The following is a 7,800-nucleotide window of genomic DNA, read 5'->3' as shown; positions in this document are numbered from 1 at the left end:
TGTGTTATTCAATCAGTTTCTATGGGCTGTAGTAGTAAAGCCTATAACCCTATTCGGATGGGATTCATTTTACTGGGGGAGGTCGTGTAACATTATGTGCACGAGCACAAAACACCACATCCTTAATTTTAGTCCCTTGCGAGTCTGCCATGTCATGGGAGAGTAACAATTCCAGCCAGAATAACCTGTTTCTTGGCAAACTAAGGTCCTCTGATAATACTTACCGTGTACGAATCGACATCCCTGTGTTTTGAGGAGTATTACAGTGTTTAACACCAATTCAGTGGCCTTGTGGTTACAGTGTCCGCCCTGAGATTGGAAGGTTTGAGTACGATCCCCGGCCGAGTCATACCGAAGACAAAAAATGGGACCCAATGTGTCTCTGCTTGGCACTCAGCATTAAGGAGATACTGTAGATTGGGGGTACGGCCCTTCAATAGATTAGCATCCTGTCCAGGGGGTGTACTTGTACATCAAGCTGCCTCTTGCTACAGAAATATGTTTTACAGCTGCACCATTGAGAGCATCTTGACTGGCTGCATCACTGCTTGGTATGGCAACTGCTTGGCATCCGACTGCAAGGCGCTACAGAGGGTAGTGCGTATGGTACAGTACATCATTTGGGCTGAGCTCCCTGCCATCCAGGACCTCTATACCAGGTGGTGTCAGAGGAAGGACTTCACATTTTTTCAAGACTCCAGCCACCCAAGTCATTGACTGTCCTCTCTGCTACCGCGCGGTACCAATGAACCAAGTCTGGAACCAACAGGACCCTGAATAGCTTCTACCCCCAAGCCATAAGACTGCTAAATATTTAACCAAATAGCTACCCGGACTATCTGCATTGACCTCCCCTTTGCACTAACTCTTTTGACTCATCAAATACGCTGCAGCTACTGCTTATTTCCCCCTACCCATATGTACATATCTACTCAATTACCTTGTACCCCTGCACATCGAATCGGTACTGGTACCCCGTGTATTTAGCCAAGTTATCGTTGCTCATTATGTATTTATTCCTCAAGTTATCTTTCTATTATTTTTCTCTCTGCATTGTTGGGAAGGGCCCATAACTAAGCACTGTTAGTCTACACCTGTTGTTTACGAAGCATGTGACAAATACATTTGATTTGATTTGAGATAGGCTCCTGCTACTATAAGCCATTTTGGGTGGCTTCTGCAAGTCTACTTACAGCATTTAACAGGTGCTGCTCACAGTTTGGGTAAGAACATGGGAACAAATTGATCACTCAAAAAGATGTCACAAAAAACTACGTGCTATGCATGCAGCCTGCAGATTAATGATCTGTTCTGTCATATAACAACTTTCCCAGTGCCTATTTCTCTTTTAAAAGATTAAGCTGATGATATTGTGGCAATGAATTGATAAATTGCCAAATACATCAGTTAATTAAATGTCTGCATACAGTTCATGGTTCTTATTGATCTTATTTGGACTTTCTCAGAATCTTCATGTCTAGAATGCCTCCAGGCTTCCGTCATAACGGTCAATTTTGAATGAGAAAAAAATCAATAATTACAGGGGTCAGTTTGGAAAAACTAGTCCCGTCCGAATTGTCCTCTGGGAGAAACAGATGAGCTGTGGTAATAATTACATAACCGGCGTTCTATAGTAATACAAGTCCCACGTAATCGAACCCACAATTGCTGATGCTCCAGATACTCAACTAGTCTCAAGAAGGCCAGTTTTGTTGCTTCTTTAATCAGCACAACAGTTTTCAGCTGTGCTAACATAATTGCAAAAGGGTTTTCTAATGATCAATTAGCCTTTTAAAATGATAAACTTGGATAGCAAACACAACGTGCCATTGGAACACAGGACTGATGGTTGCTGATAATGGGCCTCTGTACGCCTATGTAGATATTCCATAAAAAAATCAGCCATTTCCACCTACAATAGCCATTTACAACATTAACAATGTCTACACTGTATTTCTGATCAATTTGATGTTATTTTAATGGACAGAAAAATTGCTTTTCTTTCGAAAACAAGGACATTTCTAAGTGACCCCAAACTTTTGAACGGTAGTATATATATATATATATATATACTGTATATTTATTTTTACCCCCAATTTCATGATATCCAATTGGTAGTTACAGTCTTGTCCCATCGCTGCAATTCCCGTATAGACTCGGGAGAGGCGAAGGTCAAGAACCATGCGTCCTCCGAAAGACAACCCTGCCAAGCCGCACTGCTTCTTGACACACTGCTCACTTAACCCGGAAGCCAGCCGCACCAATGTGTCGGAGGAAACAGTATAACTGGCGACCGCAGTCAGCGTGCATTCGCCTGGCCCGCCACAAGGAGTCACTAGAGCGCGATGGGACAAGGACATCTCGGCCGGTCAAACCCTCACGTAACCCGGATGACGCTGGGCCAATTGTGCACCGCCTCATGGGTCTCCCGGTCGTGGCCGGCTGCGACACAGCCCGGGATCGAACCCGGGTCTATAATGACGCCGCTAGCACCGCGATGCAGTGCCTTAGACCGCTGCGCGACTCGGGAGGCCTCTGGTAACCAGTTTATAATAGTAATAAGGCACCTCAGGGATTTGTGGTATATGGCCAATATACCATGGCTAAGGGCTGTGTCCTAAGAACCATCCTTAGCCATGGTATATTGGCCATATACCACACCTCCTCGGGCCTTATTGCTTAATCATAGCAGTCAAAATTAGTTAAATCGACATCCATTGATGGAAAATGATCTGGCAAGTTTAATAAGAGCAAACTATATTTTCTCTTGCGACATATTCTTAAACTCACAATAATTATTATTTTGATGGAAAACCGTATTTTGCTTCTTAGCCTACGTCTTTACAAATTAAGTCGATATTCCTTCTTAACGGTATGGAAAAAGGGTTTATTGGATAAATGTAACAACTCTTCTCTTAGGAAAAAATATTTGTGTTAGTTTTCCGACCTTGTGGGCGGGTTTTGAGAGGTCATTGGCCTAGAAATTGTAGCTATACCTGGCAACCCTGCTGCAGATTGACATTATTCCAACTATGGGGCAAACAGACAGGGTTGGCTTAGATTGTTGAAATGTAAACTATATTTCATCTCCAATGTTTATTGAAAACATAATTAAAGTTGCCCAATGAGCACTTGTTGTCTCTCAAATACATCGTTACAGTTGTTGGTTAGCTAGCTAGCGAATTTTAGCTATATTAGCATAAACACCTCAAAACAAGACATGGTATCAAGAACAAGACAAAATTAACTGAAATGAGCCACCTACGATTCCCCACATGGCAGCTTCTTGTCATTGTTGCTAGCTAGCTATCTGGCCATCCAGAATCACAACACACAGCCTTCTGTCCCATAGAAGTGTGCGCATCGTTTTCGTCACATTCTCAATCACAGCCAACCCGTCTATTCTGGGAGATGGAGAAAATAAATACTGTCGTTTACAGTAATTTATTTGTTGTTGTAATATCCCAAAGAGACATGACAGTTTCACCAATGAAGTATTCTAGATTTAAAGTAGCCTCTGGTGTGGCCTCTTGAAAAAAGAACAAAAACAGCAAAGTGCTGTTGCTATGTCCGACGGCAGATCTAATAAATGTAATTTGGGCGCCATAGGGCCAATGTGTACCTTACCAATTTCACAATATCAAGGTAATTTCCAAAAAGATTGTAGAACATTTATCTAAGACAAAGATGTTCATGGCACCATCTTGACTTGGGGAAATTGCTGGCTGTTTCAATAGTTGTCAAAGACTGAATAATTCAACATCCCTTTCACTGAGCATATTTCATTAGTGTTGACCTCTATCTCTATCACATAATGTCCACAAGGGTGAGACAGGTGTCATTCAATTGGATACAGGTCAAATTCTCCTTATTTTCAATAAATAGTGTGTGTTAAGGTGCATTGCAGAAGCATTAGAGGAGCATTAAATGTTATATGTTCAATTTAATTTCCACACTAGTTAATCCAGGAAACGAAAATTCAATTCATAAACTGAAATATCCTAATAACACATTATGGGGGTCTTAAAGGTCTTTAACTGAATGTCGGTTTAATTGCTGGAATTAAAATTCATAGACTGGAATTGACCCCCTACCCTGATATTCAACCCAGTAGACTCTGATAATACCTTTCATCAGTGGCTACATTTGGAACAGGCATGTAGAAAGGGCTCTATTCAATCTGTATCGCTGAAGCGTTACAGATTGCGTGATAGAAATGTAAAGGTAATTTCCGACCTAGCCAACATATGCAGCGTTTACCGTGAATATAGTCTCCGCTAACGTGGGAACATTGCCTTTAAATTTCAATCACAGCTGAACTTCAGCGATACAGATTAAATAGAGCCCTTAAAAAGCAGGAATGTACTTTAATTTTGGGATTCTGTGGTGGACAAGCTGCCAGCTGATTAACCCCTTATTGTTTTATTTAAAACCTTTTGGAGAAACAGCTGGTGTGTAAGACCGCACCATGCAGTAGGGCCCATCCACTACTTCTACATCGTTGACAGTTTTAGTAGAAATCCAGAAAAACCTTCCTTCTTCAGCAGACCTCTCCATTCCTCTGCTCTGACAAGCACCGGTGCTGGTGGGACGCACTGCATACATTTATTCACAGATTAAAGCAGAAACTTGGCGACTGCCCCTTTTAAAACAAAATCAAAAAGACTTTTATCTATATGCAAATGACTCTCCTCTCATACGTGGTTTCAATAATTAATGTGGATGACGGTTGACACTGGGGCCAGGATGTCTTTTGTCCCACTAGATAACCTGCTCAAGCTGCCTCTCATCTCTGATCGGAAACAATTAGCTTTGTTTGGAGACACAAGGTGGGCTCCCATGTTGCTGGGGTGCTTCTGTATACCTGAACTATGAAAAGAGGACTGTATTACTCTGTACTGCTTTTTGGTCTTTGTAATTCCCCATCAATTCTGTATCAAGAGAAAATATTTTCATGAGCACTTTTTTTTATTTAATTGCCTTAACAGGACAAAATAAAATCACATGGACATCATATATACACCGTCATTGGAAAAGGATCCAAGAGCATGACTTTGACATAGTGAATTCCTGCATCACAGCTCTTCCAGCTGTGTCTGAATAGATCAATGAAAAGACAAAGCAAAGCAACAGCAGAGCTCTCTAATTCAGAAGCTCATGAGTTCCTTTGTGTTCGTCTGCAGATGTTCATGTAAAACATTAGTGACTATCAAAGCAGAGGGGTGCGGTTTGAGGCTGCAGGCTTTAAACATCATGAGACAAAGACAGCTACATTGAATTGAGATCTCTTGCTGCATACAACCATTTCCCCTCAGTACCTCCTTAGCAGGAATTGGGAGTTGTGTTTCTTTGGAGTATGTAAATAGGGAGATTGTGGTGATGAGTTTTCCCTCTCCTCCTTTCTCTCTCTTCTCCTTCTCACTCTCTCGGCCTGTCCCCCCGACCTGTTTCTCTATCTCTCACTTGACCTGTTTCTCTCTCTCCCTCCCTCTCTTCTCTCCCGCTCTCTCTGAGCTGCTGACAGTGTGTAGCTGAGAGAGCCTTTTTCCTCAGTAAAAGTAATCACTTCCATTACCATCTATCAGGGGACCACCATTTAACAGCTGTTTCAGGCAGGCCTCTAAAAGGGAAAATATCTCCTGTTTCACACAGCAGAGTCTTGGACTAAAAACAGCAGGGCTAATGCTTGAGATTGGAACTGGTACATATCGTTTTTTTGGAACTGATGCTTAAAAATCCTATTCACTGTACTTCCACAGGACTATTAGATAAGAATTGTGTCCAACCCTGGAATTGTGACAGAAAAATACAGAATAATTACCACACTGATGAAAACGCTTATTTTGCCAGTATCATTAATTGGTAATCAATTAGTGTAAGGAAATGGGTTTGCTTGGGGAGGGGTACTCATGCCAAACCCTCTTCACCATGTTTGGCTGGCATGCTGATGCCCTCCTGTTTGGTTTTGCCAATCCCCTGGCACCCAGCGCTGCCTGCCGTGCCCACTACAGAGATCCTCAGTTGGCATAAGCTGGCATTGCTACAGACCCAGAGCCAGGACCACATCACGAGCTGGTTGTTGTTGGATGCCCCTACCATAGACGTCTTGGATGCCCCTACCATAGACGTCTTGGATGCCCCTACCATAGACGTCTTGGATGCCCCTACCATAGACGTCTTGGATGCCCCTACCATAGACGTCTTGGATGCCCCTACCATAGACGTCTTGGATGCCCCTACCATAGACGTCTTGGATGCCCCTACCATAGACGTCTTGGATGCCCCTACCATAGACGTCTTGGATGCCCCTACCATAGACGTCTTGGATGCCCCTACCATAGACGTCTTGGATGCCCCTACCATAGACGTCTTGGATGCCCCTACCATAGACGTCTTGGATGCCCCTACCATAGACGTCTTGGATGCCCTGCCATAGACGTCTTGGATGCCCCTACCATAGACGTCTTGGATGCCCTGCCATAGACGTCTTGGATGCCCCTACCATAGACGTCTTGGATGCCCCTACCATAGACGTCTTGGATGCCCCTACCATAGACGTCTTGGATGCCCCTACCATAGACGTCTTGGATGCCCCTACCATAGACGTCTTGGATGCCCTGCCATAGACGTCTTGGATGCTCTACCATAGACGTCTTGGATGCCCCTACCATAGACGTCTTGGATGCCCCTACCATAGACGTCTTGGATGCCCCTACCATAGACGTCTTGGATGCCCCTACCATAGACGTCTTGGATGCCCCTACCATAGACGTCTTGGATGCCCCTACCATAGACGTCTTGGATGCCCCTACCATAGACGTCTTGGATGCCCTGCCATAGACGTCTTGGATGCCCTGCCATAGACGTCTTGGATGCCCTGCCATGGATGCTCTAGCTCGCTCCAACAGATTGAATAGAGCACTTAATTGAATCAATCAGATCAGCTTTAGCCGACATCCGCATAACGGTTGTTTTGACGGTGTCGGAGGTGGAACTGCATTAGAGCTGTCAAATCCACAACGGCTCCTGGCATTATACCTAAAACGGACATTGCCATTTGCTGCACGGAGTCGCATTAACAGAAATCCCATGCAGCCTTGTTTACAAGTTCGAACACAATTATTTCTACATAGCCTACACTTTCTCGTTCTGAACTTCTAACGCAACATCCGCTATGCAGGTGTCTGCTATTGTCGGTTACACTTGATCTGATTGAATCTTGGCCTAAGACAACAGACATCCTGGTTCTTGGGAGGAAGCCATTTCTTAAAGCACACGTATGGGATCAATTATTGCTGGGCTTAATGGGAGGAAAGATGAAACAGCATAATTGGATAACATTGTAAAACTAACTTTGATACTACAGTTCAAACTAAACAGGGAGAGGTTTGTTTTAAAGTCTAACTTCTCTTGATGGGAAGCACAAACCATGAGTAAGAGGTGGATCAGTCAGTACTATATACTTTTAACTCACACACCAATGAATATTCCGGTGTACTGTGGCTAAACCAATACAAATAGTCACTGTTATGCATGTGTGCTCCGCCTAACAGTCACTGTTAACTCCATTACCCATTCAATCACCACTCCAGTTGACATGCCTAGATAACTATTCAGTTGAGTCGAAGCCATCAAGCATTTACAATAAATGATCAGTCACGATGGCTCTCTCCTGTTGTCCTTCCAATTTGCTACACGCCACCGTGGAGGAGCATGACACCTCTCTATGAGCTTCCTGGTAGTACCAATTACCTGAGGTCAAAGGTCAAGATGATATACACGGCTCACCGGCGGCTCCAA

Source organism: Coregonus clupeaformis, chromosome 21, assembly GCF_020615455.1.
Source record: "Coregonus clupeaformis isolate EN_2021a chromosome 21, ASM2061545v1, whole genome shotgun sequence".
Classification (NCBI taxonomy): Eukaryota; Metazoa; Chordata; class Actinopteri; order Salmoniformes; family Salmonidae; genus Coregonus; species Coregonus clupeaformis.
The sequence above is the reverse complement of the archived record's forward strand: the minus strand, read 5'-3'. Positions refer to the sequence as shown.